Source organism: Bombina bombina, chromosome 1, assembly GCF_027579735.1.
Source record: "Bombina bombina isolate aBomBom1 chromosome 1, aBomBom1.pri, whole genome shotgun sequence".
Taxonomy (NCBI): domain Eukaryota; kingdom Metazoa; phylum Chordata; class Amphibia; order Anura; family Bombinatoridae; genus Bombina; species Bombina bombina.
In genome coordinates this window covers 382,310,180-382,337,717 of record NC_069499.1, presented here as the reverse complement: position 1 = coordinate 382,337,717, position 27,538 = coordinate 382,310,180, and the positions used below count along the sequence as shown (strand labels likewise).

The following is a 27,538-nucleotide window of genomic DNA, read 5'->3' as shown; positions in this document are numbered from 1 at the left end:
CTAACGGGAAAGTCTCATAAAAATTAAACATTCATGATTAAGATAGGGCATGCAATTTTAAACAACTTTTTTCAATTTACTTTTATCATCAAATTTTCCTTCTTCTCTTGGTATTATTTGTTGAATGCTATAACTAGGTAGGCTCATATGCTAATTTCTAAGCCCTTGAAGGCCACATCTTATCTCAGGGCATTTTGACAGTTTTTTTTACAATTAGCGCTAGTTCATGTGTGCCATATAGCTAATAGTGTACTAAATTTAGTGAAATTGCTTAGGAGTCAGCACTGATTGGCAAAAATGCAAGTCTATCAAAAGAACTGAGATAAGGAGACCATCTGCAGAGGCTTAGATACAAGGTAATCACAGAGGTAAAAAGTATATTAATATAACCGTGTTGGTTATGCATAACTGGGGGATGGGTAATAAAAGTTATTATCTATCTTTTTAAAGAATAAAAAATCTGGAGTAGAATATCTCTTTAAATATGTGTATGTATGCCTATATATATATATATATATATATATATATATACAGTATGTGTGTACATGTATTTATGTGCTTTACTGTGTATATATTGTACATAGTTAACATTCCAATGTTCTTCACTTACAGGATAATGGACTTTTTATTTTCAAATCTGATTACTGCAAGTTAAGAAGCAGCTGTATTCCGTATGATTGACAGGCCTTAGAAGGTGGCACTGCTTAAACATTTCCTTCTTCAATAAAAAATGAGGGCAGATATCCACCACAAAAATTCTGGACAACCCTTCAGGTGACTGGGCACTGGTGGTAGGTGGGTCCCAACGATGGTTGTACTTACTTGTCTGTCAGTGATACACACAACAGTGATGTGACCCACTTTGACTGCCAGTAGCACACACAGTGCTGTTTTTCCACACCTCATGGTCCCCAGTAAAAAAAAAAAAACAGAGAGCAACACATAATATAAAGCAGTCTTTTAAAACCTATACAAGATTGCCAGTAATATTTGTATCACCCTTGTCTGCCAGTATGATTAAAGCAGTACATCTGCAAGGGCTATAGTTGTAATGCATAATGACATAGAGGGATTTTAAAAATGTAGCTGCCATACAGGAGACCTAAAAAAATACTGTCCAAGATTTTATTGCTTGCTAAAATATTTCTGGTTGAATACTTAATACCTGCAACCCTAGTAGCCATAAAAAACAATGTCAAAACAAAGATTAATAGGCACCCTTAAAGGGACTCAGTATATATCAGCAATAAAGCACTGTATTGCAAAATAAATACTTTAAAATTATTTCACACATTTTTAGAAAATGTTGTAAGTCAAGTAGTTCAGGGTTATAGCTCTTACAATGCCTTGTAGACTCTATGTTTCTAGTCTCCTTTGCTGTAGCTAATTATGGAGAGAAGGTAATGAGTATGTGCTCTGATCCAACCAATGACTTTGCAGAAGATTTCTGGTTGAGGTAAATCTCCCCATACTTTAGTATGATAGAGGATCTTCAGCTTCTCTAGGGAGTAGAACAATCTAATTTTTCAGTGGGGCTTTAATAGGTAAAAAAAAATAATGAATGTCTAGCAAGTTGTATTATTTTCCTTAATCAAACTTCGTACACGAGAATAATTATGCAGCAATACATCACTAAGATCTAGCTGGTGATTGTTGGCTACACACATTAGTCTTTTGTCATTGGCTCACCAGGTGTGCTAGCTACATATAAAAAGGAATATTTTTTCATTACTCCCTTGACACCATTTAACTATACATTGTAATTTTGCCATAACTTTTACATCTCTGAATGTTCACTAACAAATTTCTAGCCCTTATTTTGACAATTGCTATTTAGTTTTTCTTGGGGGATTTTAAATATGAACTGTGGAATCTTTAATTAAATACCTTTGCATTACATTCCTGTAGATGTAATTGTGAAGACATTTTTTTTCCTACCACTGTAAACCTTAAAGGGTCTATTCTATTTCTTTATATACTGTAATAAATCTTGTGTTCAGTAAAACGCTCTAAACTGCATCTTTATTCTCTTGTTTTACAATAGCCTACAGGGTATTGATAGAGTTGCCTTCAGAGGTCAGTAAACTTCCCCAAAGACACCATCGCTGCATCTAATTCATCTCTGCTATACCGTTTGATAAAGAGTCTATGTAAATAAATACTGTAAGTATTGGTCTAAAAGGTACATTTACTGGAAATAATCATTATGTTTCTGATAGTTACAAATGACTTCTCTTCCTGGAACTGTAGTCAGTCGAATTTATCAAAGATAAACAAGTAAAGATCAAATTCTTTCTTAAAGTACATTTAAAGAACCTAATGATTATAGTTAATTTAAAAGTACCCATTATAAAACCCATACATGAGAGAAATAAGTGAGTGTGTCTGTTATGTTACTTATAAATAAGGCTCAAATTCAAGGAAATACATTTGTTTTTTACCATGCACTGCAGTGTAAATGATGAACGCGCACAGTGCATAGATATCTACGTTTGCTCTCAGGAAATACAGATCTGAGATTATTTTAGAGTGATTAGCTATTCTAGTATTGCTCGTTTAAATACAAATAGATCTTATGTTAAGCATTTCATTCCTCCTACTGGACTTGCAGAGTTGATTATCCAATCTATAAAGTGATTTATTCTATAATCTAGTGTAATGTTGAAATAAATTCAGTACATAAAATTCTCAGATGTCTCTTATTACAAAGCATATCAGAGAGCTATAAATAAAAACATAAGTGCAAATGTCTTTTTCTGTATTTCCTACATGGTAAAAATAAAGATTAATTGTCTTCATAAATGTGATTGTTATCTTAAAACAAATACATTTCTGCTTAGACTTGTGTGCTATTTTTCCTGTTCAAATACTTTAGTCATGATGATAAAGATAACGTAGGAATGTCTAACAAGAGGTTTAAAATAAAATCTCTTACCGGGGGTTCTGTACATTAGTTGTTACAGAATCATTATTTTCACAGGACTAATTTTACAACATGCCATTTTAGGATTATGCAACAATTCACATTTACTTTTATGCTTACTGAGTATTCCATAGATTGAATCTTTTATTTCATGTTGACATGGTCTAATAAGGGCTCTTCAAGTTCAATAATAAATTGGGGGATAGATTACAAGTGGAGCGGTCACAGCATGAGAATGAGGCTCCCATTGGAGCACATGGAAGCGAGCTCTTGTGAGCGCAATTCTTCTGTGCAATGTGAACACAAGGTCGTGCTCGCATTGCACCTCACTTGTAATACCAGCGCACATTTGCATGCACAGGTATTACTAAGTGAAGCGCAAATATTGATTTTGCGTAAGCAATATTTTGCCCTCAACTTGTAATCTAGCCCTAAATGTCTTGAAAGAACATTAAAGCCCTGCAGCTCTCTTCAAAACTGTTCCTTTATTTTAAACGCTTACTGGTGCTGGTTAATTAAGCTCCACATCTTCTACTGGGTACTGCCAAATTGTAGCTTAGGTATTCTAGCACTCACAGACAGAAGCGGTACATATTCACAGATCAGTGACATTGGTAGCATTTGGACAGCTGCCTTGTGCCTGTTACAGTGTAGTGACTGCATTGCTTTATATTAATCATGAGGCCTTTTTATATGTTATATACCTTTTAAATGTAAAAAAATGCAAAAATCTAGTCCTCCCACTCTGATTTGGGTGCGCTAACCCGAAGTGCTCAATACAGCTGTGAAAAAGTCAGAAACATCACTGATCTCTGAATGTACCTTTACTGCCGTGGGGTGCAAGATCTAAGATGGCGAAGCTCAGTATCAAAATGCACAGTTTCTCCAACTTGCACCTATAAAAGATTAAAATAAGAAAACGTTTCTGAATAGAGCTGCAGGCACAGAGGGGAAAACTTAATCAACCATGCTATTGTAGTTTTGCCCAGCAGTTTAAACACATTTACTTCTTGTTTAAAGGGACACTGAACCAAATTTTTTTATTTTGTGATTCAGATAGAGCATGCAATTTCAAGCAACTTTCTAATGTACTCCTATTATCAAATTGTCTTCCTTCTCTTGGTATCTTTATTTAAATGCAAGAATGTAAGTTTAGATGCCGGCCTATTTTTGGTGAACACACTGTGTTGTTCTTGCTGATTGGTGGATAAATTCACCCACCAATAAACAAGTGCTTTCCATGGTCCTGAACCAAAAAATAGCTTAGATGCCTTCTTTTTCAAATAAAGAAAGAAAGAGAACGAAGAAAAATTGATAATGTGCATGCTCTATCTGAATCATGAAATAATTTTTTTGGGTTCAGTGTCCCTTTAAGTAAATATTAAAATGATCAAAATAAATATATTTTTACTGTAATATGTGTTTCAAATGATTTAACAAATATGACACATTATAATTATGTTTGCACTTCATTGTTTTAAACCAAAAGCATTTTAATGTATCTATGACCATTTTGACAATAAATGGTTACAACTACATTTTTTCATTCATATGCAGTATACATAAATATATACTGTAGGTTTTCTTATACATATAAAAATGAGGTGGGTATGTCAATATTTTAATTAGAAATGAGAATTAAAAAAAAGAAAGAAAAACTCTAATATACTTATGATGTCAAATTTACATCTTTCTCTTGATCCTTTGTTAAACAACATCTAATTTCAATGAGAGCATATCTAGGTAGCCTCAGGAGTGGAAATATGCCCTGAGCAATATATGGTGTTTGTAACAATGTCATGCATGTTACTAATATCTTAGTATATACTCTCATAGAAAATAAATATGTTTAAAAAAGGATACAAATAAAAATACCTAATTTGATAAAAGATGGCTACAAAAGGAGTAAGTTTATCACCAAATTACTAGTTTAAGCATTTTTAAGAACAGTGCATCATACAGAATAACATATGAGCAATGTATTTTGCTGTACTATGCTTACACGTTTTTGAAGTATGTCTTTAAAAAGTTTATTTCATCAGATTTAGTTTGGAGGTGCTCAGAGTGCACCCACTGTTCTCTACACTGTACTAATTTCCAGGAAATATCTTTTTTTTTTTTATCAACTGCAAGACAACTTGAAAAATTTTGCTGAAACAATATGGCTACTTTCAATCTGTGATAAATTTAATGTGTAAAGATGCTGTGTGATTAACCATATGTTCCTTTTAGCATATGTTGCCTTCTGCCTTAATATTAATACTTTGCAATGCTATATTTAAACACAAATATCTTTCTTTATTTGTTTAATTATATAAGGAAGCCCAGTAATTTCAGAACAGAAGGGGAACAGATGCTAAAAGCTGTGATTGGTCAGCACACCTTTATGACAACTCACATTCCATTAGGTCTTTCATAGTCATTTGGAAGAAAAGGGCACACTATTATTAACCTTTTGTAATCCAAAAACTGTTTCTTCATTAACAAGGAATCGGAAAGACAGAGTTAGCTTGATAATAAAAGTGAATTGGAAAGCTGTTTAAAATTGTATACTCTGATTCATTAAAAAAATAAAAAAAAAATAAAGGGTGTTTGAGGAATAATAATCTATATTCATTCTCATAGTAGCATGGAACATGACTGTTTTTCATGGAAAGAAAGATGTTGGGGGTCCTGATATTTCCTTTTGATTTGGGCAGGCCTGAGAGCCACCTAAAAGCAATCACATGGTCCACCATTATAAGGGAAGCTTTCAGATTGTAAAACCCATCTAGTTTCTTTACTATCCTTCAGAGATGTACATTAGATTAAGATCCTGATAACAACATAAATTAATCACTTTGATTTTTAATGATTTAGCACTCCATTTCCACTAATTAATTACTATATAGGTAAATAGTAGATATGCTGCCACTATATAAACAAGGGTACACATGAATTATAAATCTGAAAGGTATTATTACAGGGAAAACTGTTAAAGGGACAGTCTTGTCAAAATTAAACTTTTATGATTCAGATAGGGCATGACATTTTAAACAACTTTCCAATTTACTTTTATCATCAAATTTGCTTTGTTCCCTTGCTGGTAGTTTTGAAAAGCTAAGCCTAGCTAGGCTCAAACTGATTTCTAAACTGTTGAAAACCGCCTCTTAGCATTTTGAAAGTTTTTCATAGTTAGACAGTACTAGTTCATGTGTGCCATATAGATATCATTATGCTCACTCCCATGGAGTTATTGAGGAGTCTGCACTGATTGGCTAAACTGCATGTCTGTCAAAGCACTGAGATAAGGGGGCCGTCTGCAGAAGCTTAGATACAAGGTAATCACAGAGGTAAAAAGTATGCAATACTGGCGAATGGGTAGTAAAGGGATTATCCATCTTTTTAAACAATAACAATTCTGGTGTAGACTGTCCCTTTAATACAGTATGTTTATGTAATTATATATATATATATATATATATTATATATATATATATATATATATATATATATGTATATACTGATAAGATTATTCAACCAGTCACTGAGTCTTAATACACTTGTTGAGACACGTACACAGAACAGCCACAACATTAAAACCACCTGCCTAATATTGTGTAGGTCCCCCTCATGCTGCCAAAACAACTCTGTTGCATCAAGGCATGGACTCCACAGGACCTCTAAATGTGCCCTGTGGTATCTGGAACCAAGACATTAGCAGCTAATCCTTTAAGTCCTGCAAGTTGTGAGGTGGGGCCTCCATGGATCGGATATATTGTTCCAGCACATCCCACAGATGCTCAATCGGATTGAGATCTTCGGAATTTGGAGGCCAAGGCAACACCATGGACTCTTTGTTATGCTCACCAAACTATTCCTGAACAAGGTACATGTCAAAGTAACATCCACATGAATGCCAGAACCAAAAGGTTTCCCAATGCCAAAGGTTTCCCATCAGAACATTGCCCAGAGCATAACCTCCCTGCTTTCTTCAAATAGTGCAGCCTGCTGCCATCTCTTCCACAGGTAAACGATGCACACACACCTGGCCATCCACCTGATCTAAAAGAAAACGGGATTCATCAGACCAGGTAACCTTCTTCTATTGCTCCATGGTCCAGTTCTGATGCTCATGTCCCCATTTAAGGTGCTTTCGGCAGTGGACAGGGGTCATCATGAGCACTCTGACCGGTCTGCAGCTACACAGCCCCATACACAACAAACTGTGATGCGCTGTGTGTTCTGACACCTTTCTATCATGGCCAGCATTATTTTTTTCAGCAATTTTAGCTACAATAGCTCTTCTGTGTGACTGGACTAGATGGGCTAGCCTTTACTCCCTATGTGCATCAATAAACCTTGGGCGCCCATGACCCTGACACCAGTTGTCCTTCCTTGCACCACTTTTGGTAAGTGCTAACCACTGCATACCGGGAACACCCCACAAGACTTGTTGTTTTGGAGATGTTCTGACCCAGTTATCTAGCCATCACTACTTGTCAAGGTCACTCAGATTTTTTCGCTTGCCCGTATTTCCTGCTTCCAACACATGAAATTCAAGAACTGACTTTTCACTTGCTGTATAATATATCTCACCCCTTGACAGGTGCCATTGTGATGATATAATCAATGTTATTTACTTCACCTGTGAGTGCTTTTAATGTTGTGGCTGATCAGTGTATGTACGTACATATAAGCTATGCTGTCAGTCTTACAATTCACAAAGGTTAAAAAAAATCGGTTTCACTGCTCTGACAGCCCCTTAAACATTATACATGAGTAAACCCAAGGCTGTAACATCTCTCCTGTTGGACCCCATCTTCACTATGACCACCATGTCATTAATCTCCACAACCTCACCCACAGGCCTTGCCTTTGACAGGCTTCACCCACCTCCTCTATAACCCTCATCCCATCTTCAATTTACAAATCCCCTGTAAAAAAAATAATCCAAAACATCACGTTATGCTTTTTAGTTTTTTCATATTTTCTTTTTTAGGTTACCATAAGATTTAAAAACCTTGATTTACTGACGCAACAGGAAAAATAAACCCTCAATTAATTTATTCAAACAGGTGACTTGATACACAAATGTGTTTTATTTCCTCATATCATTAAATTAATATGAGAATAAAATTCCATTGGTTTAAGAAACAGTTTAGTTTATTCAAACGGACATGCTACAGTTCAGTATTAAAAAAAGAAGTGATTTTTCCAACCCTCTTAATAATTGAAAATAAAATATTCCCTCAAAACAAGTGTGAGTCAGACAAAATGACATTTACTCGAGTAAGTTGTCCAAACAGAAAATTTGACCAAACACCAAGTCGTCAGTTCAACAGCTGCCACAACAGCCAGCTGTAGATCAAGCCAGAAATAAGGACCTTAGAAATCCAAGCCAGGAAGTCAGGTGCTGTCACTGGAAAGAATATGCTGAAGATCAGTTGGCACTTGGGCACTTGGCCCATGGGTGTTGGATTCATTTTCGAACCACAGCAGGAGAGTGAATTGGAGTATAACTAACACTGGAATAGAAAAGCTGACAATTTTTTTTTAAACAATACTAACAATGACACATTCACATTTTTTGGGGGTAAATGCTTAATAGACGGATAAAGACAGTTAAGGCAATTAAATGGACACATGCATATTATATCAGCTAATAAGTATTGCATTAAAAAATATTTGAATACCAATTCAATGCTTGGATATAATATAATGAAGAAGAATATTAACAATGTTTATCTTATCTTTTTGTGAAGCCAGCTAGGGACATATATAATGATTTCCTGAAAGGACATTGCAATATATTTTTTCTTTTTTTTTTCTTTGCTAGCTACCCATATTTTAAAAACATTGTAGAAATTAAATTTTAAATGTAATTTCTATTTAACATTAAATGTCATACTCTTAATATCAGTCGTTTGTATTTAAGTTTCCTTTAAAAATAATGTATAAAAAATATTTAAAGGGACAGTCTACACCAGAATTTTTATTGTTTAAAAATATAGATAATACCTTTATTACTCATTCCCCAGTTTTGCATAACCAACACAGTTATATTAACCCCTTAATGACCACAGCACTTTTCCATTTTCTGTCCGTTTGGGACCAAGGCTATTTTTACATTTTTGCGGTGTTTGTGTTTAGCTGTAATTTCCCTCTTACTCATTTACTGTACCCACACATATTATATACCGTTTTTCTCGCCATTAAATTAACTTTCTAAAAATATCATTATTTTCATCATATCTTATAATTTACTATAAAAAATTTTATAAAATATGAGGAAAAAATGGAAAAAAACACACTTTTTTTAACTTTGACCCCCAAAATCTGTTACACATCTACAACCACCAAAAAGAAAACATGCTAAATAGTTTCTAAATTTTGTCCTGAGTTTAGAAATACCTAATATTTACATGTTCTTTGCTTTTTTTGAAAGCTATAGGGCCATAAATACAAGTAGCATTTTGCTATTTCCAAACTACTTTTTTTCAAAATTAGCGCTAGTTACATTGGAACACTAATATCTTTCAGGAATCCCTGAATATCAATGGACATGTATATATTTTTTTTTAGAAGACATCCCAAAGTATTGATCTAGGCCAATTTTGGTATATTTCATGCCACCATTTCACCGCCAAATGCGATCAAATACAAAAAATCGTTCACTTTTTCACAAATTTTTTCACAAACTTTCGGTTTCTCACTGAAATTATTTACAAACAGCTTGTGCAATTATGGCACAAATGGTTGTAAATGCTTCTCTGGGATCCCCTTTGTTCAGAAATAGCAGACATATATGGCTTTGGCATTGCTTTTTGGTAATTAGTAGGCCGCTAAATGCCGCTGCGCACCACAAGTGTATTATGCCCAGCAGTGCAGGGGTTAATTAGGGAGCTTGTAGGGAGCTTGTATGGTTAATGTTAGCTTTAGTGTAGTGTAGTAGACAACCCAAAGTATTGATCTAGGCCCATTTTGGTATATTTCATGCCACCATTTCACCGCCAAATGCGATCAAATAAAAAAAAAAACGTTAAATTTTTCACAATTTTAGGTTTCTCACTGAAATCATTTACAAACAGCTTGTGCAATTATGGCACAAATGGTTGTAAATGCTTCTCTGGGATCCCCTTTGTTCAGAAATAACAGATATATATGACTTTGGCGTTGCTTTCTGGTAATTAGAAGGCCGCAAAATGCTGCTGCGCATCACACGTGTATTATGGCTAGCAGTGAAGGGGTTAATTAGGAAGTTTGTAGGGAGCTTGCAGGGTTAATTTTAGCTTTAGTGTAGAGATCAGCCTCCCACCTGACACATCAGACCCCCTGATCCCTCCCAAACAGCTCCCTTCCCTCCCCCACCCCACAATTGTCCCCGCCATCTTAAGTACTGGCAGAAAGTCTGCCAGTACTAAAATAAAAGCTTTTTGGGGGTTTAGGTTTTTTTAAAAAATAAAAAAATAATTCTTCTGCTGTGTAGGACCCCCCTTAGCCTCCAACCTCCCTGATCCCCCCCAAAACAGCTCTGTAACCCTTCCATATCTGCCTTATTGGGGGCCATCTTGGGTACTGGCAGCTGTCTGCCAGTACCCAGCTTGCACAAAAAAGGGCTTTTTTTTTTTCTTTCTTAGTGTTATTTTTCTTTCTTATGTATTTTTTTTCTGTAGTGTAGCTTCCCCAAACACCCCCCCCACCACCACAAACCCCCACCATCTCATTGATCGTATTTTTTTTTATATACATTTTTTGAACTGATTGCCTTTTTCTGTAGTGTAGCGGTTCCCACCCGCTCCCTCCCCGTGCACGCGCCCGCCCCCGCCCTCCCGTGCACGCGCGCGCGTCCGTGCGCGCCCCTGGGCATCCCCGCCCACGATCCCGCCCCCCTCCACATCTCCAGGGCCATCGATGGCCGCCACCCCGCCTCCCGGTACTGCTCCCACCCACCAACGAAGGAAGCCACCGATCTCCGGTGCAGAGAGGGCCACAGAGTGGCTCTCTCTGCATCGGATGGCTTCAAAAGGTTATTGCAGGATGCCTCCATATCGAGGCATCACTGCAATAACCGGAAAGCAGCTGGAAGCGAGCAGGATCGCTTCCAGCTGCTTTCCACACCGAGGACGTGCAGGGTACGTCCTCAGGCATTAACTGCCTTTTTTTTGAGGACGTACCCTGCACGTCCTCGGTCGTTAAGGGGTTAATATTTGTTTTACCTCTATGATTACCTTGTATCTAAGCCTCTGCAGACTGCCCCCTTATCTCAGTGCTTTTGACAGATATGCAGTTTAGCCAATCAGTTCAGACTCCTAAATAACTCCACGGGAGTGAACACAATGTTATCTATATGACACACATGAACTAGTACTGTCTAACTCTCTGAGCTAAGAGGCGGTTTTCAACGGTGTAGAAATCAGTTTGAGCCTACCTACGTTTAGTTTTTCAAAATTACCAAGAAGGGAACAAAGCAAATTTGATGATAAAAGTAAATTAAAAAGTTGTTTAAAATGTCATGCCCTATCTGAATCATAAATATTATGATTATTTTAACTTTCCTAGAGATAAAAAAAAAGCAATTTTGGTACATTAAATAATGTATTATTTGATTTACATTGAATGACATTTAAAGTGAAGGTAAACTTCGCCTGTTTCGATTAGTGGCAATGTAAATACTTATAAAATTAGAGGAACTTTAATTCATCATTTTAATTATTTTATTATATTTACTGAGTTATAAGCCTGTTTGTTTGCAATTCCGAATCGTTTCCAAAAAGCCTGGTTTTTTTGGGGGGGGGGGTTTTGGTCCGGTCACGTTCTTGAACCAGCCAATAGTGAGTCTGGCCGTTAGGCGGCCGTCATTTGACGTCAGAACAATGCTGTAAGTTGTGCGCATGCGTTGGCATTATTTCCTTATACTTCCTACCCGGGCTCGCTCCTCGCACTTTCTTTTCATTCTATCGCAAGTAAGTCCTTTTTTTTAACTTTGCAAACACTTTCACTCACTCAGGCGCAAATAGAAGAGAAGCCGAGGTGTGCGCATGCGCACTTTGTCAGGCAATCGAGAACGCGCATTTGATGTATGTATAGAGCGAGTGGGACCGCTCTGTACGTAAGAGACTGTAAAATCCGGAAATTGATGGAGGGAGGAGCGAAGACCACCAAAATAAGTAAAAATCATTAGTTATAAATACAATAATACAGATTGAAATAATTAAAAAAAAAATAGCGATCACACTATATAGTATGTCAGTAATATAGTAAAGGTGAGACAACCGGCAAACTTTACCTTCACTTTAATATTATACAGTGTGGCCAATTACCAAATTGACCAAATCTGGAAATTAATAATGTGAAGAACCTGCAGGGCATTATGTGATTGGTCAGTTGCTGACATAGGTGAATAATTGCTCATTCACACAGATTTATCTTAAAGTGGCTTAACGTTTTTCAGGCTTACATAAAGTTATTCCACATGAGAAAATACATTTTCTTCAAAGTTCATTGATATCTTAAATGTATTTATATTTGTTTTAAATCAAATTCAAATATTTTATTCCATATATGAATTTTTAATTTATATAGGCAAATCTAACAAGTGTATAGAAAAATCGAATGAATGTCAAGGTGAATATTCGGTTTACCATTTTGAAATAGAAAAGTTGCCTATCTTTAGCTAAAATGCTGTGCATTATAAAGTTAAAGGGATAGAAAAGTCACAATTAAATTGGCATGATTCAGATAGAGATAGTGTTGCCACCTCAGCCATGTTTTCCTGGACACTTATGAGATACACATGCTGCAGGGTGTGCATTGTGTTTCTGGACAACACTTGTTATATGCAATATTCATATTCCTCCCTGCAGCATGTGTAACTCATAAGTGTCCATGAAAACATGGCTGAGGTGGCAACCCTAGATAAAGCATGTCATTTTAAGACACTTTTAAATTAAAGGGACAGTCAACACCAGAATTTTAGTTGTTTTAAAAGATAGATAATCCCTTAAAGGGACACTGTACCCAAATTTTTTCTTTCGTAATTCAGATTGAGCATGACATTTTAAGCAACTTTCTAATTTACTCCTTTTATCAAATTTTCTTCATTCTCTTGGTATCTTTATTTGAAATGCAAAAATGTAAGTTTAGATGCCGGCCCATTTTTGGTGAACAACCTGGGTTGTCCTTGCTGATTGGTGGATAAATTCATTCACAAATAAAAAAGTACTGAACCCAAAACAAGCTTAGATGCCTTCTTTTTCAAATAAAAATAGCAAGAGAACAAAGAAAAATTGATAATAGGAGTAAATTATAAAGTTGCTTAAAATTGCATGTTCTTTCTGAATGACAAAATAATTTTTTTTGGGTACAGTGTCCCTTTAATTACCAATTAACCAGTTTTGCATAACCAACGCAGTTATAATTATACACATTTTACCTCTGTAATTACCTTGTATCTAAGCCTCAGCAGACTGCCCCTTATTTCAGTTCTTTTGACAGACTTGCATTTCAGCCAGAGCTGACTCCATGGTAAATTCACGTGCATGAGCTTAATGTTATCTATATGAAACACATGAACTAATGCCCTCTAGTGGTGAAAAACTATCAAAATGCATTTAGATTAGAGGCGGCCTTCAAGGTCTAAGAAATTAGCATATGAACCTCCTAGGTTTAGCTTTCAACTAAGAATACCAAGAGAACAAAGCAAAATTGGTGATAAAAGTAAATTGGAAAGTTGTTTAAAATTACATGCTCTATCTGAATCATGAAACTTTTTTTTGGACTTGACTGTCCCTTTAACTTCTATTTTCAAGTGCACTTCATTCTCTTTGTATCCCTTGTTGAAAAAGAATATGCACATATCCTAAACTAGTGAGAGCTAGTTGCATCCACACATTTGTCTCGTGTGATTGGCTAACTAGATCTGTTCGTCTAGCTGCAAGTAGCGCAATACTGTTCCTTCAGCAAAGGATGTCAAGAGACTGAAGCAAATTTAATAATAGAAGTAAATTGAAAAGTTGTTAAAAATTGTATGTTCTAACCAAATCATGAAAGAAAATGTTGGGGTTTCCGGTCCCTTTAACATTGCAAGTGGTGAGTTCATAATGTCACAATTTTTACTGCTGGCTTGTATACGTCCTCACTATCATAGTATAGTTTTTTGTGTGTGTGTGTATTTTCATCATAATGTGAAAATTCTGCAAATAAATTGTATACGTCCTCACTATAATAGTATAGTTTTTTTGTGTGTGTATTTTCATCATAATGTGAACATTTTACAAATAAATAAATAAATAAAAAGAGAATGCTACTTGTTAAAGAAGCACCAACAATTGAAATTGTAAGAAAATGTGTAAATAAAGGGATCAATAGCATTAGCCATGTAATTTAACCAGAGGGTGCCTGCAATTTACACAATGCTGGTTAATAATTATTGCTCTAGGGAAGAAACTGCTTTGTGGTTGGTAACAATTTTAGTATGAACATACAGGACTAGTGCCAGCCTTTTTTTAGTGTCCTATTATATAGGTAACCTTGTATTACATGTTCACGTACATTACACATGCTAATATTCTTATCAGTGCTAACTTTGTTATTTATGGTAGCTGGAAAAGCCTTGCCCCTGCTGTGCTAAACACAAAACATGATACTTAGATTGTTCATATGATTTTATAATTAAAGCCATTTAACCCTTTAACAGCTTCTGATATACATCAGTGATGTCATTTTTTGATGTAATGTATAATGTCATGAAGAAAGGTTGGGAGCTTAAGGATAGAATTTCACAGCTTGTGTGCATTTCTGCATGCAGGTTAAACCCACAATTTTTTTTTTTTTTTTGCAACTGGACTGGGTAAAGGTCTAATAAACTATAGGAAACAGGGTTTGCTTCATGTGTTTAAGTTTTATATTAAAGCATTAAACGGTGTACATCTCAGTAAGGCTCATTGGCTGAGTAGGCTAGTTCCCATCACATTCTTGGTAGAGAGGGATGTGCCTTTGCAAGCTTGGCAGGTTACGTTTGGTTAATCCAGGACATGAGCATTCATTTAAAAACAAAACAAAAAACAAACAAACTAACAAATAAATCAATGATCAATTTGAAACAAAACAAACATTGACTGAAGTGTCACTTAAAGGGACAGTCTAGTGAAATTTAAACTTTCATGATTCAGATAGGGCATGTCAATTTAAACAACTTTCCAATTTACTTGTATCATTAAATTTGCTTTGTCCTCTTGGAATTCTTAGTTGAAAGCTAAACCTAGATAGGCTCATATGCTAATTTCTATTCTTATCTGAATGCATTTGACAGTTTATCACAGCTTGAGGGTGTTAGTTAATGTGGGTCATATAGATAACATTGTGCTCATGCACGTGGAGTTATTTATGAGAGGGCACTGATTGGCTAAAATGCAAGTCTGGCAAAAAAAACTGAAATAATGAGGCAGTCTGTGTAGAGGCTTAGATATAAGGTAACCACAGAGGTTAAAATTACATTAATATACCCGTGTTGGTTATGCAAAACTGGGGAATGAGTAATAAAGGGATTATATATATTTTTAAACAATACAAATTCTGGAGTAGACTCTCCCTTTAATAATATAAAACACTATGTGGTAGGGAAGTGACTCCTTAGTAGTAGGTTTTGAGCTTTGATTGACATACAGATTTAGCCAGTCAATAAAAAAATATGCAAAGAGCATTGTGCATTCACACTTGACCCACAGAAGCCTTATATGTTTCCATAAATGCCTATCTTATTTCAGTGAAAAGGGCACTGATTTTGGAATCTATGCATAAAATGTGTAGACATAAAATATCTGATTATAAAAACACTAGATTGAGTATTCTGTCTTGTTGGGGGCCACTTACTCCATATAATAACTATGTGTGTGTTATTTTCCTCTAGAAATCAATATATATTTTTATTGTATTGTCATTTTCATAATATTAGTAGGGACTTTTTTAAAAGACTATATTAGTTTTTACTTTAAAGGGACATGAAACCCAAAGATTTCCTTTCATGATTAAGAAAGAACATACAATTTTAAACAATTTTTCAATTTACTTCTCTAATCAATTTTCATTCTCTCTATATCCTTAATTGAAGGAGCAGCAGTGCACTACTGTGAGATAGCTGAAAAAAATCAATAAACCAATGACAACAGGCATATATGTGCAGCCACCAATGAGCAGCTAGTTCACAGCTCCTGAGCCTGCCTAGGTATGTTTTTCAACAAAGGATACAAAAAATAAAGCAAATTAGATAACAGAAGTAAATTGGAAAATTGTTTAGAATTGTATGCTCTATCTAAATCACAAAAGAATAAAATGGGGTTTCATGTCCCTTTAATGTTATCTGGTATCCATCCTTGGAAATAGTTTTGATTTCTAATTTATTATGTCATACCTGGGGAAGAAAAAACTCCTTGTTAATATGAACAGGACACTGCCTTATATTTTAAACTGAAATTCAGCTGTATAATAAATTATTCAATTGTATCTTTGGAGAGAAGTCTATTTTAAGAGTTATTGTATAATATAATATATTATTGTTTTTACAGCACCGCAGCCATTACAAGTCTTGTCGGTATAGCTCTACCGCAAGCCTTTTAGTCTGTAACGCAACGTTAGTCCCGCACTCGTTAAAATTAAGTTTTTTCATGGGACTTCCATAGCGCTGCCATTGCGAGTTTTGCGGTGAGGCTAAAAAGCTTGCGTTTCAGCCTATACCGACAATATCCGTACCTCCATCTGAGAGCAGTAGTTATGAGTTTTACGCGACAAAAATGTTACAGAAAACTTATAACTAAAGTGTTACAAAGAACACTAAACACCCATAAACTACCTATTAACCCCTAAACCGAGGCCCTCCCACATCGCAAACACTATATTAAACTTATTAACCCCTAATCTGCCGCTCCCGACATCGCCACCACTAATACAATTTATTAACCCCTATTCCGCCGCTCCCTGACATTGTCACCACTATAATAAAGTTATTAACCCCTAAACCGCCGCCCTCCCGCATCGCAAACACTATTTAAATATTATTAACCCCTAATCTGCTGTCCGCCCACATCGCCCCCACTATACTAAAGTTATTAAGCCCTACATCACCGCCACTATAACAAACCTATTAACCCCTAAACCGCAAGCCCCTCACAACGAAATATACTAAATTAAACTATTAACCCCTAAACCAAAAGCCCCCCACATCACAATAAACTAATTTAAACTAGTAACCCCTAAACCTAACGCCCCCCTAACTTTATATAAAAATTACAATTTCCCTATCTTAAATTAAATTAAAACTTACCTGTCAATTTAAAAAAACTGAGTTTAAACTAACAATTAAACTATCATAACTATTAAACTAAAATTAAACTAACTACCAATTAAAGAACTAAAATACACATTAAAAAAATTCTAACACTACCATAAAAATTACAAACTAATTACAAAAAATAAAAAATACTAAATTACAAAAAATAACAAACACTAAATTACGAAAAATAACAAACGAAATTATGAAAATAAAAAAGAATTACACCTAATCTAATAGCCCTATAAAAATAAAAAAGCCCACCCAAAATAAAAAAAAACCCTAACCTACAATAAACTACCAATAGCCCTTAAAGGGCCTTTTGTAGGACATTACCCTAAGGTAAACAGCTCTTTTACCTGTAAAAAAAAATACAAAGACCCCCCCAACACTAAAACCCACCACCCAAAATAAAAAACCTAACTCTAAAAAAAACCTAAGCTACCCATTGCCCTGAAAAGGGCATTTGTATTTGCATTGCCCTTAAACGGGCATTTATCTCTTTTGCATTGCCCTGAAAAGGGCATTTAGCTCTTTTACGAAAAGCCCAAACCCTAAACTAAAAAAAAATCCACCCAAAAAAGTTTAAAAAATCCTAACACTAACCCCCGAAGATCCACTCACAGTTGCTGAAGTCTTGCTTGAACGATCTTCATCCCGTCGGCAGGCGGCTCTATCTTCATCCAGACGGCATCTTCTATCTTCATCCCGGCGGCACGGAGTAGGTCCATCCTGAAGACATCCGGCGCGGAGCATCCTCTTCATATGGTTGCCGCTGTATACTGAATGTTCAATGCAAGGTATGCGATTCAAAATGGCGTCCCTTGCATTCCTATTGGCTGATTTGATTTTGGAAATTCAAATCAGCCAATAGGATGAGAGCTACTGAAATTCTATTGGTAAAGGAGCTGTTTAACTTATGGCAATGCCCTACAAAAGGCCCTTTTAAGGGCTCTTGGTAGTTTATTTTAGATTAGGTTTTTTATTTTGGGTTGTTTTTTTTTTTTAAATGGGTATTAGAATAGGAATAATTTTTATTATTTTTGATCATTTGTTTTTTATTTTGTGTAATGTTTTTATTTCGTTTTGTGGTGGGTTTTTATTTTTAGATTATGGGTTGGGCATTTCATAAAAGAGCTGAATGCCCTTTTAAGGGCAGGAAAAAGAGCTGAATGCCCTTTTAACGGCAATGCCCATACAATTGCCCTTTTCAGGGCAATGGGTAGATTAGGTTTTACTTTTTATTTTGTGGGTTTGGGGGGTAGGGGGTTGTATACTGTTAGGGGGTGTTTGTTTTGTAGCAAAAGAGCTATTAACTTTAGGGCAATGCCCTACAAAAGGCCCTTTTAAGGGCCCACAAAAAGGCCCTATTAAGGGCCCTTGGTAGTTTATTATAGATTAGGTTTTTTTTATTTTGCAGTGGGTTTTTTATTTTTTTAATAGGATATTAGAATAGGAATTATTTTTATTATTTTGGATAATTTTGTTTTTGTTATTATTTGTAATGGTAGGTTTTAGTGTAAGGCAGCTTAGGTTTTATTTCACAGGTAAGTTTGTATTTATTTTAACTAGGTAGTTAATAACTATTTACTAACTAGTCTACCTAGTTAAAATAAATACAAACGTCATTGTGAAATAAAAATAAAACCTAAGCTAGCTACAATATAAATATTAGTTATATTGTAGCTAGCTTAGGTTTTATTTCACAGGTCAGTACGTATTTAGTTTTAAATAGGTATTATTTAGTTAATAATTGTAACTTTAATTTAGCTCTATTTTAATTATGTTAAAGTTAGGGGGTGTTAGGTTTAGGGTTAGGTTTAGGGGTTAATATAGTTTAATTTAGGTTGTTGTGATGTGGGGGGCTGGCGGTTTAGGGGTTAATAGGTTTATTTAGTGGTAGTGATGTGGGAGGCCAGAGGTTTAGGGGTTAATAACTTTATTTAGTGGCGGTGATGTCGGGCAGAGGCGGAATAGGGGTTAATAGATTTATTATAGTGTGGGCGATGTTGGGGAAAAGGGGAAAAGGTGTTAACAACTTAAGTATAGTGGTGGCGATATCGCGAGCAGCAGATAAGGGGTTAATAGATTTATTTAGGTGGTGGCTATATCTGGAGCGGCAGATTAGGGGTTAATTACATTATGTATGTGTTGGCGATGTTGGGGGCGGCAAATTAGGGATGTTTAGACTTGGGGTTTATGTTAGGGTGTGTTTTTTTCCCCATAGACATCAATAGGGCTGCGTTACGGAGCTTTTCATTCCGCGATCACAGGTATTAGGGTTTTTTCTGACACCTCCCCATTAATGTCTATGGGGAAAGCACGCACAAGCACGTCAAAACAGCGCTTGAATTGTGTGCGGTATGGAGCTCAATGCAACCATATTGCACCGCACAAGCCGGCTGTTTCAAAAACTTGTAATGGCTGCGCTATAGGGGGTGAAATAACGCAACTTTTGTTGCCTTCGTTAAATTCCCTATAGCGCGCATAACTTGTAATCTACCTGATAGTTTGTCAATAACCTATACCTAGGTATAGAAACCTTCAGTATAGGAAGGGATACTACAGGCTAAATCAGCTATTTCAAATGCCAATATAAAGGTTAAGGAGTTATTTGTAAACAATTGAATACACTCCAGCAGGTAAAATGGATCATTGGGAACAAATTAAAGGAGATACATTTTTTGTGTAAACTGTCCCTTTAACAAAGTGTGATTTGTTTTTATTTGCCTGCATGTGTTATATTGTAGAGATTTCTTTTTGATTTGTTGAGTGTAATGCGTTTGCAACAAGATTGTATTTGGTTTGTGCGGATAATGTTCAATAAATGTATTTTTTTGTATTTTTTTGTTTTTAACTTAGACTTTTACTTATCTGGTAGTAAATAAAGATTATTCAAAGATATGTTACCCATAAATGTAATTGTGAACATTAGGGACACCATAAATTCTGCCTTTTAGAGCTAATGAATATGACTTATTTTAAAATATGAAATGTAGTAATTTTAAAAATAACAGATATATATTGGGATGTCTGTGTACACAATTTAAATATACATTAGATAAAAATAATTGTAGAATAACTTTGTAAGTGTATTTTACCACTGGAAATGTGCTACAGAAATCATTACAAGCATATACTGTATGTATTTAATTTGAAAGCTTACTGGGTTCAATTTATATTAAAGGGACCCTGAACCCAATTTTTTTCTTTTGTGATTCAGATAGAGCATGAAATTTTAAGCAGCTTTCTAATTTACTCATATCATCAAATTTTCTTTATTCTCTTGGTATCTTTATTTGAAATACAAGAATGTAAGTTTAGATGCCGGCCCATTTTTGGTGAACAACCTAGGTTGTCCTTGCTGATTGGTGGATACATTCATCCACCAATCGAAAACTGCTGTCCAGAGTTCTGAACCAAGAAAAAAGCTTAGATGCCTTATTTTTCAAATAAAGATAGCAAGAGAACAAAGAAACATTGATAATAGGAGTAAATTAGAAAGTTGCTTAAAATTGCATGCTCTTTCTGAATCACAAAAGAAAAAAATTGGGTTCAGTGTCCCTAGCAGTTAGTGACAATGGACGTACCTGGTATGTCAGTTGTTTAAGAGAGTGCTGGAAGCGATCGCAATCGCTTCCAGCAGCTCTCAGGGTATTGCAGTGATGCCTCGATATTGAGGCATCCTGCAATACCCTTTAACAAGCATCCGATTCAGAGAGAGCCACTCTGTGGCCCTCTCTGCACCGGTAGCGATGGTGCCGTTCGTTGGTGGGTGGGAGCTTTCAAGGGAGGTGGGTGGGCGGCCCATCGCTACCCGGCATCTGCAAATGCTTTGTGCACGCCGGATGCTGGGAGCGTGCGGAGGGGGGCCTGCGCGCGCGTGCATGTGTTTGTGTGTGTGCGCGCGCGCGCGCACAGCAACCACTGCCACCAATGATTAAAGAGAGAGGGGGACAAATAGGTAGGTTGGGAGGGTTAGAGAGCTGTTTGGGGGGGATCAGGGAGGTTGGGGGCTAAGGCAGGGGTCCATCACAGATGAATAATAATAAAAAAAAAACTAAAAAAAAAAAAAACACCTTTTATTTTAGTACTGGCAGACTTTCTGCCAGTACTTAAGATGGCGGGGACAATTGTGGGGTGGGGGAGGGAAGAGAGCTGTTTGGGAGGGATCAGGGGGTGGGATGTGTCAGGTGGGAGGCTGATCTCTACACTAAAGCTAAAATTAACCCTGCAAGCTCTCTACAAGCTACCTAATTAACCCCTTAACTGCTGGGCATAATACAAGTGTGGTGCGCAGCAGCATTTAGTGGCCTCCTAATTGCCAAAAAGCAACGCCAAAGCCATATATGCCTGCTATTTCTGAACAAAGGAGATCCCAGAGAAGCATTTACAACCATTTGTGACATAATTGCACAAGCTGTTTGTAAATAATTTCAGTGAGAAACCTAAAATTGTGAAAATTTTAACTTTTTGTTTTATTTGCTCGCATTTGGCGGTGAAATGGTGGCATGAAATGTACCAAAATGGGCCTAGATCAATACTTTGGGTTGTCTACTACACTACACTAAAGCTAAAATTAACCCTTCAAGGTCTCTACAAGCTCCCTAATTAACCCCTTCACTGCTGGGCATAAAACACGTGTGGTGCGCAGTGGCATTTAGCGGCCTTCTAATTACCAAAAAGCAACGCCAAAGCCATATATGTCTGCCATTTCTGAACAAAGGGGATCCCAGAGAAGCATTTACAACCATTTGTGCCATAATTGCACAAACTGTTTGTAAATAATTTCAGTGAGAAACCTAAAGTTTGTGACAAAATTTGGGAAAAAGTGAACGATTTTTTTTTATTTGATCGCATTTGGCGTTGAAATGGTGGCATGAAATATACCAAAATGGGTATAAATCAATACTTTGGGTTGTCTTCTAAAAATAAATATATACATGTCAAGGGATATTCAGGTATTCCTGACAGATATCAGTGTCCCAATGTAACTAGCGCTAATTTTGAAAAAAAGTGGTTTGGAAATAGCAAAGTGCTACTTGTACTTATTGCCCTATAACTTGCAAAAAAAGCAAAGAACATGTAAACATTGGGTATTTCTAAACTCAGGACAAAATTTAGAAACTATTTAGCATGGGTGTTTTTTGGTGGTCGTAGATGTGTAACAGATTTTTGGGGTCAAAGTTAAAAAAAGTGTGCTTTTTTCAATTTTTTCCTCATATTTTATAATTTTTTTTATAGTAAATTATAAGATATGATGAAAATAATGGTATCTTTAGAAAGTCCATTTAATGGCGAGAAAAACGGTATATAATATGTGTGGGTACAGTAAATGAGTAAGAGGAAAATTACAGCTAAACACAAACACTGCAGAAATGTAAAAATAGCCATTGTCATTAAGGGTAAGAAAATTGAAAAATGGTCCTGTCATTAAGGGGTTAATGACCACAACACTTTTCCATTTTCTGTCCGTTTGGGACCAAGGCTATTTTTACATTTTTGCGGTGTTTGTGTTTAGCTGTAATTTTCCCCTTACTCATTTAATGTACCCACACATATTATATACCGTTTTTCTCGCCATGAAATGGACTTTCTAAAGATACCATTATTTTCATCATATCTTATAATTTACTATAAAAAAAAAAAAAAAAAAATATGAGGAAAAATTGAAAAAAAAAAAACTTTTTCTAACTTTGACCCCCAAAATCTGTTACATATCTACAACCACCAAAAAAACACCTATGCTAAATACCCAATGTTTACATGTCCTTTGCTTTTTTTGCAAGTTATAGGGCCATAAATACAAGTAGCACTTTGCTATTTCCAAACCATTTTTGTTTTTCAAAATTAGCGCTAGTTTCAAAATCTACCATTATTTTCATCATATATTATAATTTACTAAAAAAAAAAAAATACAAAATATGATGAAAAAATGGAAAAAAACACACTTTTTCTAACTTTGACCACCAAAATATGTTACACATCTACGACCACCAAAAAACACCCATGCTAAATAGTTTCTAAATTTTGTCCTGAGTTTAGAAATACCCAATGTTTACATGTTCTTTGCTTTTTTTGCAAGTTATAGGGCTATAAATATAAGTAGCACTTTGCTATTTCCAAACCACTTTTTTTCAAAATTAGCGCTAGTTACATTAGGACACTTATATCTTTCAGGAATCTCTGAATATCCATTGACATGTATATATTTTTTTTTTAGTAGACAACCCAAAGTATTGATCTAGGCCCATTTTGGTATATTTCATGCCACCATTTCACTGCCAAATGCGATCAAATAAAAAAAATTGTTCACTTTTTCACAAATTTTTTCACAAACTTTAGGTTTCTCACTGAAATTATTTACAAACAGCTTGTGCAATTATGGTACAAATGGTTGTAAATTCTTCTCTGGGATCCCCTTTGTTCAGAAATAGCAGACTTATATGGCTTTGGTGTTGCTTTTTGGTAATTAGAAGGCCACTAAATGCCACTGCGCACCACACGTGTATTATGCCCAGCAGTGAAGGGGTTAATTTGGGAGCATGTAGGGAGCTTTTTGGGGTAATTTTAGCTTTATTGTAGTGTAGTAGACAACCCCAAGTATTGATCTAGGCCCATTTTGGTATATTTCATGCCACCATTTCACCGCCAAATGCGATCAAATTAAAAAAAACGTTAAATTTTTCACAATTTTAGGTTTCTCACTGAAATCATTTACAAACAGCTTGTGCAGTTATGGCACAAATGGTTGTAAATGCTTCTCTGGGATCCCCTTTGTTCAGAAATAGCAGACATATATGGCTTTGGCGTTGCTTTTTGGTATTCAGAAGGCCGCTAAATGCCGCTGCGCATCACACGTGTATTATGGTTAGCAGTGAAGGGGTTAATTAGGTAGCTTGTAGGGAGCTTGCAGGGTTAATATCACATTTAGTGTAGAGCTCAGCCTCCCACCTGAAACATCAGACCCCTGATCCCTCCCAAACAGCTCTCTTCCCTCCCCCATCCCACAATTGTCCCCGCCATCTTAAGTACTGGCAGAAAGTCTGCCAGTACTAAAATAAAAGCTATATTTGTTGTTTTTTTGTGTTTTTTAAAAAACATATTTACATATGCTGCTGTGTACTATCCCCCCCTTAGCCCCCAACCTCACTGATCCCCCCCAAACAGCTCTATAACCCTCCCACTCTAACTTAATCTGCGCCATCTTGGGTACTGGCAGCTGTCTGCCAGTACCCAGTTTAGAAGAAAACATGTTTTTTTTTTAATTTTTATTAAAATTTTCTGTAGTGTAGCTTCCCCCCACACAAAACCAACCCCCCACCCCTCCATGATCTCTTTTTGTGCTTTTGCACAAACAAGATTTGGGCATTTTTTCCGAACAATATTTTCCGTAGTGCACGCGCCCGCCAACCAACCTCTGTGCACGCGCCCCCTAACGGTCCCGCCTCCGATCCCGCCCCCCTTGATGTCACAGGACACACCGATGGCCGCCCACCCGCCTCCCAAGTCAGCTCCCACCCACCAACGATACCGGCCATCGATGTCCGGTGCAGAGAGGGTCGCAGAGTGGCTCTCTCTGCATCGGATGGCCATGTAAGGTTATTGCAGGATGCCTCCATATCGAGGCATCACTGCAATAACCGGAAAGCAGCTGGAAGCGAGCAGGATCGCTTCCAGCTGCTTTCCACACCGAGGACGTGCAGGGTACGTCCTCAGGCGTTAACTGCCTTTTTTTTGAGGACGTACCCTGCACGTCCTCGGTCATTAAGGGGTTAAAGACACTATTTAAGGGGATATGTAACCCAAAATGTTTATTTCATGATTCAGATAGAGCTAACAATTATAAACAACTTTACACTTAACTTTTATTATTACATTTGCATCATTCTCTTGGTATCCTTTGTTGAAGGAACAGCAATGCACAGTTGGGAGCTTGCTGAACACTTTTGGTGAGCCATTGATAAGATACATATATGTGCAGCCATCAATCAGCAGCTAGCATCCGGTAGCGCATTGCTGCTCCTGAGTCTAGCTAGGTATGCTTTTCAACAAAGGATACCAAAGGAACAAAGCAAATTAGATAATAAAAGTAAATTGGAAAGTTCCACCCAAGTTGGCACTCATTATAAAGTGCCTGGTACCCTGCCTCTGGGCTACTGTTTTGTTTCATTGGAGCAACTGCAGTGCTTATATTGTTTCCTATGAATCCATACTATACATCAGTAATTAAAGGGACACTGAACTCAAATTTTGTATTTCGTCATTCAGATAGAGCATGCAATTTAAAGCAACTTTCTAATTTACTCCTATTATCAATTTTTTTTCGTACTCTTGCTATCTTTATTTGAATAATAATGCATCTAAGCTTTTTTTGGGGTTCAGAACTCTGGACAGCACTTTTCTATTGGTGGATGAATTTATCTACCAATCAGCAAGAACAACCCAGGTTGTTCATCAAAAATGGGCCGGCATCTAAACTTACATTCTTGCATTTCAAATAAAGATACCAAGAGAATGAAGAACATTTGATAATAGGAGTAAATTATAAAGTTGCTTAAAATTTCATGCTCTATCTGAATCACAAAAGAAAAATGTTGGGTTCAGTGTCCCTTTAAGTTTCAATTGTTGATCTATATTATTCATTTTTCTTTAAAAATTTTAAATATTTTGTATATTTTTTATTTAGAAGATTATTGTGAATTTGGACACACAGTTTCAAAAAAAGGTTTCCATGCTTGTTCTATAAAGTTTCATTGCACACCCAAGTGTTGAACTGTTGACAAGCGTATAGGGAGGGCAAACTGCAAAAAAAAAAAAATATGTTCTAATTCCAATCAGTGTGACTGTCACATATAGACCACTCCAAATTCCTGTTCTAAACCAGCGTGAGCTCTCTCTACCAGCTGAATAGATTGAAATATTCAATCAAATGAAGCATCATTATTTTCTCCATCTCAGTATTCATCTAAAATGCCCTAATTAACATATTAGACCATTTATATGCAACTATCTTTTCAATTTGCAGTAGTCAAGGTGTTTAAGAAAACAATTTAATATATTGCTTCATCTCTTTTGTGCAGCTAAGTTACATATGAAGCCACTTCTCCAAAGAACACCTGTATTTGCTGGTCACATTGTGCTTCTGTACAGCAAAAAAAAAGCTTTTTACAGCTGCTTAAATTAGCATAATTAAATACACATCAATTCCAAAACCCCATCAACTCCTTTCCCTTCACATGCAGAGATAGTAGGCATTTGTCTAAGGTGGTTGGTAACAAAAGAACTTTCCAATAGTGGAAGATTTTACTGAAAGGATGAGTAATAGGATTTATATATTGTCCCATGGTTCACCTTAAACTAGTAGAAGTGATTTGTAGTTTATTCTGCCTAAGGAGGTAAAGTAGCATTTTGCATTTCAATTACTGTATGGAGGGACACAGTGCAGAATATTAGCGATGTGCATTTTACAACATACTCTTTTATTCCTCTTTAATGAGGGTAAACAAAGACACATTATGACTCAAGTCTTTTTCTTTTTTCTTTTTCTTTTTTAACTGCAACACAGGAAAGCCCTGTTGACCCCAGGATAACAACAAGATTGCACTTTGCAATGGTAGCAAAGAGAATTGCTTGAGATGAGAACTGACATTGGGGTTCAAGGGTTAATTTCTGGAACAGGAACATTTGCATACAAATGAAAAATGACGGAATTTCTCTTCTCCTAAATTTTCAATGTCACCAGCATCAAACAGCAGCCAGCAATCCCTTGCTGTTTGAATGATATTCATTACTTGTGAGGAAAGGGGCACCTTGTTTGGTATTAATCACAATTGCAGGTCAATGACTTAATTTACCAAACTCCATCTGAAGTGCCACTCACTATGAGTTTTCTCCTGTTTTATTTTAATCTACAAGGTTTATCCGAACGGGTACATTGTTCTTTGATAGATTTTAGCACTACTAGTTTGTCAGAAATAAAAACAGTTATTATTTTTCTATTACTGACTTGCATATAATAAACTAGAATTTCTATGAAGACATTCAAACAGTGCATAGAGTTACATATTCAGTACAATCTCAGTCACCGTACTGCCATTTGATTACTGAAACAAGTAGTTGTAAAATATAAACATACATAAAAAGGAGGTAAATAAATTATAAACAATAGCTTAAAATTAATTTAAAGTTTACAGTAATATACTTCATCATACAAATACATAAAACATATATACATTACAATATGTTTTTAATAAATTATATACATAGCAAGCATTGAGGGCATTTGTTTATTTCCTGTTTTTTTTTTA

At 35.9% G+C, this 27,538-nt stretch overlaps 1 long non-coding RNA gene across 1 annotated transcript in view; it reads left to right on the top strand.

Annotated features, from left to right (window-relative positions):
• LOC128637935 (uncharacterized) overlaps window positions 1–27,152 on the top strand; it is a 33,026-nt gene extending 5,874 nt beyond the window's left edge. The window contains exons 2-4 of the long non-coding RNA XR_008399017.1: window positions 613–774; window positions 2,045–2,163; window positions 26,797–27,152. This is a non-coding gene — a long non-coding RNA (uncharacterized LOC128637935). The remainder of the gene's footprint in view (window positions 1–612; window positions 775–2,044; window positions 2,164–26,796) is intronic.
• Window positions 27,153–27,538: the final 386 nt, after the last annotated feature.